Source organism: Tupaia chinensis, unplaced genomic scaffold (genome assembly GCF_000334495.1).
Source record: "Tupaia chinensis unplaced genomic scaffold, TupChi_1.0 Scaffold147608_1, whole genome shotgun sequence".
NCBI classification, from domain to species: domain Eukaryota; kingdom Metazoa; phylum Chordata; class Mammalia; order Scandentia; family Tupaiidae; genus Tupaia; species Tupaia belangeri.
The window spans coordinates 829,413-839,209 of NW_006207460.1; positions in this window are offsets into that span (position 1 = coordinate 829,413).

Below are 9,797 nucleotides of genomic sequence, written 5' to 3' on the forward strand. Positions count from 1 at the left end.
TTACCATGGCATCAATTTTTATTGGGGACAGACGCATCCTAGTCACTTGTAAAGAGATACCTGAGAAGTGGAACAAAGTGACAAAAGCCTTACTACAAGCTACAAAATGTAGTTTGTGTCATGATAAAGTATAAATTTGCCATCCAACATCTCAGTAACCTACCTCAAGCTGTGCACCCTAGACCTTGTTTATTCTTAAAACATCATTCTTCTATAATTTCCTAATTTCTTGCATCCCACTGTAAGTGTGATGTGATTTTACCATGCTGGAACATAACGTAACATGGTTCTTGCCAAAAAAAAAGTTGAAAATTGAGAGTGTAAGAATTTGAGTGTGGGCCTGTAGGTCGCATGGTAGTTAAGGGCACTGGGCTCCCATATGGCCGATGGTGGTTCAAGTGTTGGACCTGGCAGCTTACTTTCTTGCTTTCTCTCTCTCTGTCCCTCTCTGGTCAAATTAAAATGAGTAAATGAATAAAGTTAAATAAATATTTTAAAAAATTGAGTGAAATGATGAATGTGGATTGAATGAGGAAGGCTACAAAGAGGAGGTGGGTAAACCAAGGATGCTTGAGAAATGCATAGACAGGATTGAGGAGATGGCAGATGTCAAAGGAGTGGCAAGGTAGAGAAGTATCCAGGAGTGTGTGACCTAAATTTAAACCAGTTAGGACTAGTAGATTGATTTTCCCTATAGAAAAATCTATGGTTCTTAATTTTTTCCTTAAGAATTTTTTTTTTAAATTTAACCTTATTTATTTAATTTGACCAGAGAGGGCCAGAAAATGAGAGAGAAAATGAGAAACCAAGCTGCCAAGTTGAACTGTGGTCGGCCATGTGTGAGTCCATTGCCCTTAACCAACTGCCGGCCCCATGTTTCTTACTATTTTCTACGTCATGGGTTTCTTTAAAAAGCCAGGGACCAGCAGTTGGCTGGTAATGGCTATGTCTCTGGACTCCCATGTAAGTCAATTGCGGTTCAAGTCCTGGACCCGGTGGCTGAAACTCACACTGGGCACATGTGCGTGTGTGCCCAAGATCCCGAGAGGACAATGGAGGAGAAGGGATTGCGGCGTGGCCATCCCCCCTGGGGGGTGATTTCTCACTTTTTGTCTCTCTGTCTTTCTCTGTCTTTCTGGCGAGCACATGCACCCTATAGTGAGTGAATAAATAAATAAATAAAGCAAAAAGAAGAAACCAGTAAAAGCAAAGGACCAGTTTCCTAGAAAAATTATGTTCACATGACCAAGCCAGGTGGCATAGTCCATAGCTTACTGGCTTACATTGTTGGAAGCCACATGCTGACTGTGGGTACATTTTCCTGGGTTTGGTTAAAAAACATGTGGGAGCACCCAGATCCTAAGAGATGGAGGGATTGGGGAGGGAGATTGTGGCATGATGAGACTGTTACAAGGGTTCTCTCTCATGTATATGCATGCATGTATTCTCTATCCAAAAAAATTTCAGTCCAAGAGCCTTAGTTTAAGAGCCTATAATTTAAATGGAATATTTTATTTTCCCTTTTCTGTTCACAGGTTGATGCTTGTAATTTTTTTAAAAGAATTTTTGCTATAGGATACATGCACTTGCCAGAGATAAAGACAGAAAATGAGAAATCATCTGGGGGGATGACCATGCCATAGTCCCTTCTCCATTCTCCTCTCAGGATTTTGGGCATATATGTTCATGTGCCCAGCATTTTTTTTCTTTTTTTTTTTTTTAAGAATTATTTCATCTTATTTTATTTTAGTTATTCATTTATTTAAATTTGACCAGAGAGAGACACACACACATACACAGAGAGAGGAAGTGAGAAAGCAAGCCACCAGATCCCAGATTCGAACCATGGTCAGCCATGTGGGAGTGTTCAACACCTTAAAGACCTGCTGTTCCCTTCAGCATGATTTTTCATGCTGCCAGGTCAGGGACTTGAACCACAATTGATGATGTGGGAGTTCATTGCCTTAACCACTATACCACCAGCTGTTCCCAAGATGCTTATGATTATTGGAGACTGGGTTGATGTTTAGCTTCAGTCTTCTCTTTAGTGTAAAGACAGCATTGTTTCCTGACCTGCTATAGCAGAATTAGGTTTGATTATGACTCACTGTATTAGGTTTAACCATATGAAATCGCTGATATTCAACTGTTTTTGATCTATTCAGACATTATTTCAATAGTTCTTTCTGTAATGGCTAAAGTATCTCCATGCTGTTCAGAGTGATGTAGGTCACTCTGGAGCTTTATGTGTGCCTAAGATTTCACTCATTTTTATTTTATTCTGATACTAACGACCAAGGAAGGTAGGAGACAAAGCAGCCTTACTACTGGATAGAGTGAAGTTGCAGTGTTTTCTGAAATGGTGAAAGGTCCCCCCCCCCCAGAGGCTTTTGCTATAGGGCGCATATGCTGACCAGAAAGAGAGACAGAAAGTGAGAAATCACTCCCCAGGGGGGATGACCACATTGCAATCCCTTCTCCTCCATTCTCCTCTCTGGATCTTGGGCATGCACGCACACATGCCCGGCGTGAGTTTAAGCCACCGGGTCCGGCACTCGAACCGCAGTTGGCTACATGGGAGTTCAGCAACATTGCCATTACACTAACTGCTAGTCCCTGAAATGGTGAAAGGTCTTGAAATTGGCACCAACATATGGCAAAATGGCTACGTTGCTGGAAGTGGTTTGTTATTTCTAAAATTTGAGTTTTCTTTTTGTATACATTTCTTTTTTCTTTTTTTTAGAGGTTTTTGCTATAGGGCACGTGTGCTCGCCAGACAGAAAGAGACAGAGAGAGAGAAAGTGAGAAATCACCCCCCCCCCCAGGGAGGATGGCCATGCCGCAATCCCTTCTCCATTCTCCTCTTGGGATCTTGGGCACGCACGCACACGCGCCCAGCATGAGTTTTAAGCCACCGGGACCGGGACGCAAACCGCTGTCAACTCCATGGGAGTCCAGCGACATAGTCATTATGCTAACTACTGGTCCCAATTTGAGTTTTCTTTTTATACCCAATCTTATGTACTGTCTCTAAAAATTTGCTTTTATCTTTACTAATCACTCTTGTCATAGAGTCTCTACCATAGAGCCCAACTAGGGTGGTACAAGCTGAAGGATACTGCTGCTTGTGGTTGCTAGGGCCACATAGGAGCCCCAGACTTAGTTCTTAAACCAACCTAAACCAACTAGGAGGTTGGAGCAGAGGATATAATCCCAATGTCTTCCTCTTAGGCTTTCTCATTTAAAAAACAAAAACAAAATCTCTACTGTAAACATTATACTTAAAAATAACTTCCCAGGGACCGGCAGTTAGTGTAATGGCTATGTCACTGGACTCCCGTGTAGTCAACTGCGGTTCGAGTCCGAGACACGCTGGGCGTGTGTGCGTGCGTGCCCAAGATCCCGAGAGGAGAATGGAGGAGAAGGGATTGTGGCATGTCCATCCCCCCTGGGGAGTGATTTTTCACTTTCTGTCTCTCTGTTTGTCTTTCTGGTGAGTGAACGTGCCCTATAGCAAAAACCTCTCAAAAAAAAAAAAAAAAATTAACTTCCCAGGGGCTAGCAAGTGGTGTGGTGGTTAAGGCACTGAACGCTCACATGGCTGACCATGGTTTGAATCTTGGACCTGGAAGCTTGCTTTCTCACTTTCTCTCTCTGGTACATGACCATGCCCTTATACTGAACTAAAATAATAATAATAATTAGGGGCTGGCAGGTGGCATGGTGGTTAAAGGCACTGGACTCCCACATAGCCTACCGCGGTTCACATCCCAGGCCTGGCGGCTTGCTTTCTCACTTACTCTCTCCCTCTCTTGCTCTGTTCCCTTTCTGGTCAATTTAAAATAAATAAATAGATAAGTAGGGACCAGCAGGTGGCGTGGTGGCTAAGGTGCATGACACTCCCACATGACTGACCATGGTTCGAGTCCCAGACCTGGTGGCTTGCTTTCTCACTTTCCCTCTCTCTCTCGCTCTCTCTGGTCTAATTAAAATAGATGAATCAGTCAATAAAATTAAATAAATAATTCTTTTTAAAAATTAAATAGATAAGTAAATAAAGTTAAATAAAGTGATCTTTTAAAAAAATGAATAATTAGGGGCCTGCAGGTGGCGGGGTGGTTGAGGCAACTGGACTCTCACGTGGCTGACTGCAGTCTGAGTCCCGGACCTTGCTTTCATACTTGCCTACTCTCTGTCTCTCTCTGGCCAGCTTCAATAAAATAATGACAATGGGGGCCGACAGGTGGCGTGGTTAAGGACGCTGGACTCCCACATGACCAATAGTGGTTTGAGTCCAGGACCTGTTGCCTTCCTTTCTCACTTTCCGTTTCTCTCTCTCTCTCTTTCTCACTCTGTCCTTCTCTGGTCAAATCTAAATGAATGAATGAATGAATGAATAAATAATAAATTTAAATAAAATAATCCTTTTAAAATAATGACAATGAATAAAATTAAATAAAAGGAAAAATGAATAATTAAAAATATTAACCTGTCCTGTAGATAACTTATATTTTTTTGTTTTGGCGAGTTTTTTTGCCTTAGGGTGTGTATGCTCACCAGAGAGGGAAAGACAGACACAGTGAGAGGAAAAGTGAGAAGTCATCCCCCAGATGGGAAGATCACACCACAATCCCTCCTTCATTCTCCTCCTGGGATCTTGGGCATGCAAGCACTATTTTGAAGCCACCGGGTCCGGTACTCAAACCGTGGTGGGCCATATGGGAGTCCAGTGACATAATTGCTATACTATCTGCTAGTCTTGTGTTTTATTTTTTTAAAGAATTATTTATTTGGGGTCAGCAGGTGGCATGGTGGTTAAGGGTGCTGGACTCCCACATGACTGACCACAGTTTGAGTACTGGACCTGGCAGCTTGCTTTCTCACTTTCCCTCTCCTCTCTTGCTTTGTCCCTCTCTGGTAAAATTAAAATCAATCAATCAATTTAAATAAAATAATTATTTAAAAATTATGCATTTATTACTGTTACTCTTTTTTAAGATTTGACTACAGAGAGAGAGAAAGAGAAAGTGAGAAAGCAAGTCTCCAGGTCTGGGACTCAATCCATGGTCAGCCATATGGGAGTCTAGCACCTCAACAATCATGCTACCTGCTGGCCCCATAACTTGTATTCCCCCCACACATACAATTTGCCAGGGAGTGTGCATGCTGGCCAGAGAGAGAAATAGGGAAAGGGACAGCACATCACCCATGGGGAATGGTCACACCCTAATACTTTCTCCTTCATCTCTCCTTCCTTGGGATTTTGGACATACATGCGTACAAATGTACCAGCACATTTTTCAAGCTCTTTGGTCCAGGATTTATTTATTTATTTATTTATTTATTTATTTATTTATTTATTTTTGGAGAGGTTTTTTGCTATAGGGTGCACACGCTCGCTAGACAGAGACAGACAGAAAGCAAGAAATCACCCCCCAGGGAAGATGGCCACACCACAATCCCTTCTCCTCCATTCTCCTCTCGGGATCTTGGGCACGCATGCACATGAGTCCAGCATGAGTTTTAAGTCACCGGGTCTGGGACGTGAACCGTGGTCGACTACATGGGAATCCAGCGACATAGCCATTACGCTAACTGCTGGTCCCGGTCCAGGATTTAAACCATGCAGTCAGCCTAGTGGGATCAAACTTTTTAACCACTAGGCTACAGCTGGCTCATAAGTACTTTTATAATCAAGAAATGTGGCTCAAAGACATGGAACAAACTGACATTCTCTGAGAATTAATATATTGATAAGGACACAACATCTATGTAGTATTCCTGCCAATGTGTACCTGTATGAACACAAGGAAATAATCAGATGAGTCTAAACCAAGGGCCAGTTTGTAAACAAATGGTCTGTGTCCTTCAAAAATGTCAGTGTCATGAGGAAAAGACAAAGTATTAGATAAAAGACATAAGTTTGATACTAGATGAAAGTTTTGAATATTGAGATAGGAAAAACATTTTACAAATTTTTTTTTGAGAGATTTTCGCTATAGGGCGTTTGCACTCACCAGACAAACAGACATAGAGACAGAAAGCGAGAAATCATCCCCCAGGGGGGATGGTCACGCCACAATTCCTTCTCCTCCATTCTCCTCTTGGGATCTTGGGCACGCAAGCACATGCACCTGGTGTGAGTTTTAAGCCACCGGGTCTGGGACGCGAACTGTGGTCGACTACGTGGGAGTCCAGCGACAGCCATTACGCTAACTGCTGGTTCCCAAAAATTATTTAAATTTTTTTTGAGTTTTTTGCTATAGGGTGCATCCACTCACCAAAAAGACAGAGACATAAAGACAGAAAGCAAGAAATCACCCCCCAGGGAGGATGGCCACGCCACAATCCCTTCTCCATTCTCCTCTCAGGATCATGCACGCACATGCACCTGGCGTGAGTTTAAGCCACTGGGTCCAGGACTCGAACCCCAGTCGACTACATGGGAGTCCAGCGACCTAACCATTGTGCTAACTGCTGGTCCCTATTTATTTAATTTTATTCATTCATTCATTTAGTTTTAATTTGACCAGAGAGAGAGAAGGTAAGAAAGCAAGCCACCAGGTTCAGGACTCAAACTGGTTGGCCATGAGGGAGTGTCCAGCGCCTAAACCACCATGCCACTTGCTGGTCTCAGGAAAAACATTTTTAAAAAATTTTGCCATAGGGCACGTGTACTCACTAGAGACAGTCAGAAATTTAGACATCACCCTCTGGGGAGGATGGCCACACTTCAATCCCTTCTCCATTCTCTCGGAATCGTGGACACACATGTGCACTTGGCATGTTTTCCAAGCTGCCAGATTTGGGACTTTAATAGCAGAGCCAGCTATGTGGGATCCTTAGCTCAACCACCATGCTACCTGCTGGCTTGGGGAATTTTAATATGAACTATACATCAAATATCAATGTTAAAACTTCTAATTTTGATAATGAGATAATTTTTTTCTTCAAATGCATGCTGAAATATTTAGGGTAAAGTGTCATATTCAGAAAAGATAACACAAAAGTGTGCTCGTGTTCCCAAGTGTGCAACTGTGGCAGAATGTTAGCTGGTGATTTTGTGTAGTTTGCATGTACATTCATCATACTATTCCTTTTTCTCTAATTCCAGAGTGTGCTCACCAGAGAGGGGAAGAGGGAGAAAACACTGCCCCCAAGAGGCATGGTCATACCGCAGTCCCTTTCCTATTACTCCATCCTGTCAGGATACTGGAGACATACACACAGGTTTCCAAGCTGCCAAGACTGGCCCTCCAAAAGAGTGGTCAACCGTGTGGAATCTGGCTCCCTTAAGCGCTAGGCTGTGGGACCAGTCTATTAAGTTGTTGGAAAAGACATTTTTTCTTTTTTTCTTTTTGGAGAGGTTTTTGCTATAAGGCGCGTGCGCTCGCCAGACAGACAGAGACAGACAGAAAGCGAGAAATCACCCCCCAGGGGGGATGGCCACGCCGCAATCCCTTCTTCTCTATTCTCTCAGGATCTTGGGCACACATGCACACGTGCCCGGTGTGAGTTTAAGCCACTGGGTCTGGGACTCGAACTGCAGTTGACTACATGGGAGTCCAGCGACATAGCCATTATGCTAACTACTGGTCCCAATACATTTTTTAAAAGATAAAAAATTATAGCTATGGGATAAAGCTGAGCTTACGATTTGTACTTATTTTTCTGCAATGTATTGAGTACTTACATTAAAAATTTTCAAGTACAATTAAAAAAAAAAAAGAAAAAACAGAAAATGTCTTTTCGGGACCAGCAGTCAGCGTAATAGCTATGTCGCTGGACTCCCATGTAGTAGACTGCGGTTCGAGTCCCGGACCCAGCGGCTTACTCACGCGGGGCATGTGTGAAGGGACTGCGGCGTGTCCATCCCCCCCTGGGGGGTGTTTTCTTGCTTTCTGTTTCTCTGTCTCTCTCTTTCTGGCAAGTGAACATGCCCTATAACAAAAACCTCTCCAAAAATAAAAATAAAAAATGTATTTATTTAGTCATTCACTGTACATCAATAGAGTATTACAAAATGAGATTTTCCCATCCAGTATACATTGTATATTGGCCCAATCAAGGATATTACCATACATGTTATCATTAACAAATAATTTTCTATTTCTTGTTTCTTATACATTTTACTCCCTCCCCCCTTGATTCCCCCTCTCACCCTCTGCTAACTCCCCCTCTTCCATACTGTCTGTGGTATGTACAGTTGTTTTCTATACCTTTTTTTCCCACATTTTATTGATCCACTAAAGACCTTAATTTAAAGACTTTCAATAGCAAGTACAATGATATACACGTATTTATGAATGCATGTCTGACTTTAGGTATAAACCTGTGAGTAAAGTGAACATATTATAAAGTAGCACCTTGCTGGGGCTAATATCTACTACAGTCATTAAATAGGTATTAATAGGTATTTTTTAAGATGCATTTTCTAATTTCAAAAAATGTTTTAGTAGATCAAAATCAGAAAATGTTAAGAGAAATTTGCTTAAAACTTAAAGCCAGGAAGAGGTTAGGATTCAGTTCAAATAGTAGGTAGGTGAACTTATCAACAGTTCAGGAGACAAAAATCCTTAAATATGGAGTATCTGTTAGCTTTGTCACTATAAATATTTTTAATTCTTTATCTGACATTTCTGTGAGTTCCCTTGTAATCTCTGCCTCCTGGCTAGATGGGAGCAGGAGGGTGAAGTCTGGGCAGAGGGTCTTCAGTGGTTGAAACCCCTGAATGGGGCTGCTTGGAACTCTAATCCACATTTCATCTCCAAATGCCAACAGTACACATTCAAATTGGTTGTTTGATTCCTTGTTAAGGCCAAGGCTGCTGATTCCCCCTGCCCCCACAGGATCCATATTTTCTGTTTTTTAAAGGTCATTTATTATATAAAGAACAAAGATCAATCAATAATATATTGTCTGCTTTTTTTTGATAACCTTTTGCCATCTTTCAATGAGCTTCATAATTCCTCATTCACAGAAGGACCTGCATTTATTGGTGAAAAACTGAACAAGGTGCTGATTTACAGCCTCATCTGAATTGAACATTATACCACACAAGGAGTTTTGAAGAAACAGTGGAAGTCTGACAGTATGAGGTCAAGTGAGTATGGGATGTGGCAGCACATCCCAAGCAAGTTCCAAAAAAAATTTTTTTTAAAGAGATTTTTGCTGTAGGGTGCATGTGCTCGCTGGAGAGACAGAAATAGAAAGTGAGAAATTACCCCTCAGAGGGGATGGCCACACTGCAATATCTTCTCCATTGTCCTCTTGGGATTTTAGGCACACATGCAGGGATTTTAGGCACACATGCACATGCTCCCGGCATCAATTTTAAGCCACCAGTTCTGGGACTTGAACAGCAGTCAACTACATGGGAGTCCAGCGATGTAGCCATTACACCATCTGCTGGTTCCCAAGCTCCAATTAATTTTTTAAAGAGTTATTTATTCTATTTAACTTCTCTTTTTTGACAAAATATAGAAAGTGAGAAAGCAAGCTGCCAGATCCAGGACTGGAACCATAGTTAGCCATGTGGGAGTCCAGTGCTCCACCACCATGCCATCTGCTGGCCCCACTCCAATAATTTTTGATGGGTGTTCAAATGTGTGTGGTTTTGCACTGTCATGATGGAGCACAATTCCTTTACCATCAATGAGCTCTGGACATTTCTGGATGATGGATTTGATCAAATGTCCAAATGCCAACAGTACACATTGAAATTGGTTGTTTGATTCCTTGGTAAGGCCACAAAAAACACACCACTTTTAAAACCCACCATACTGAGAGGGTAACCT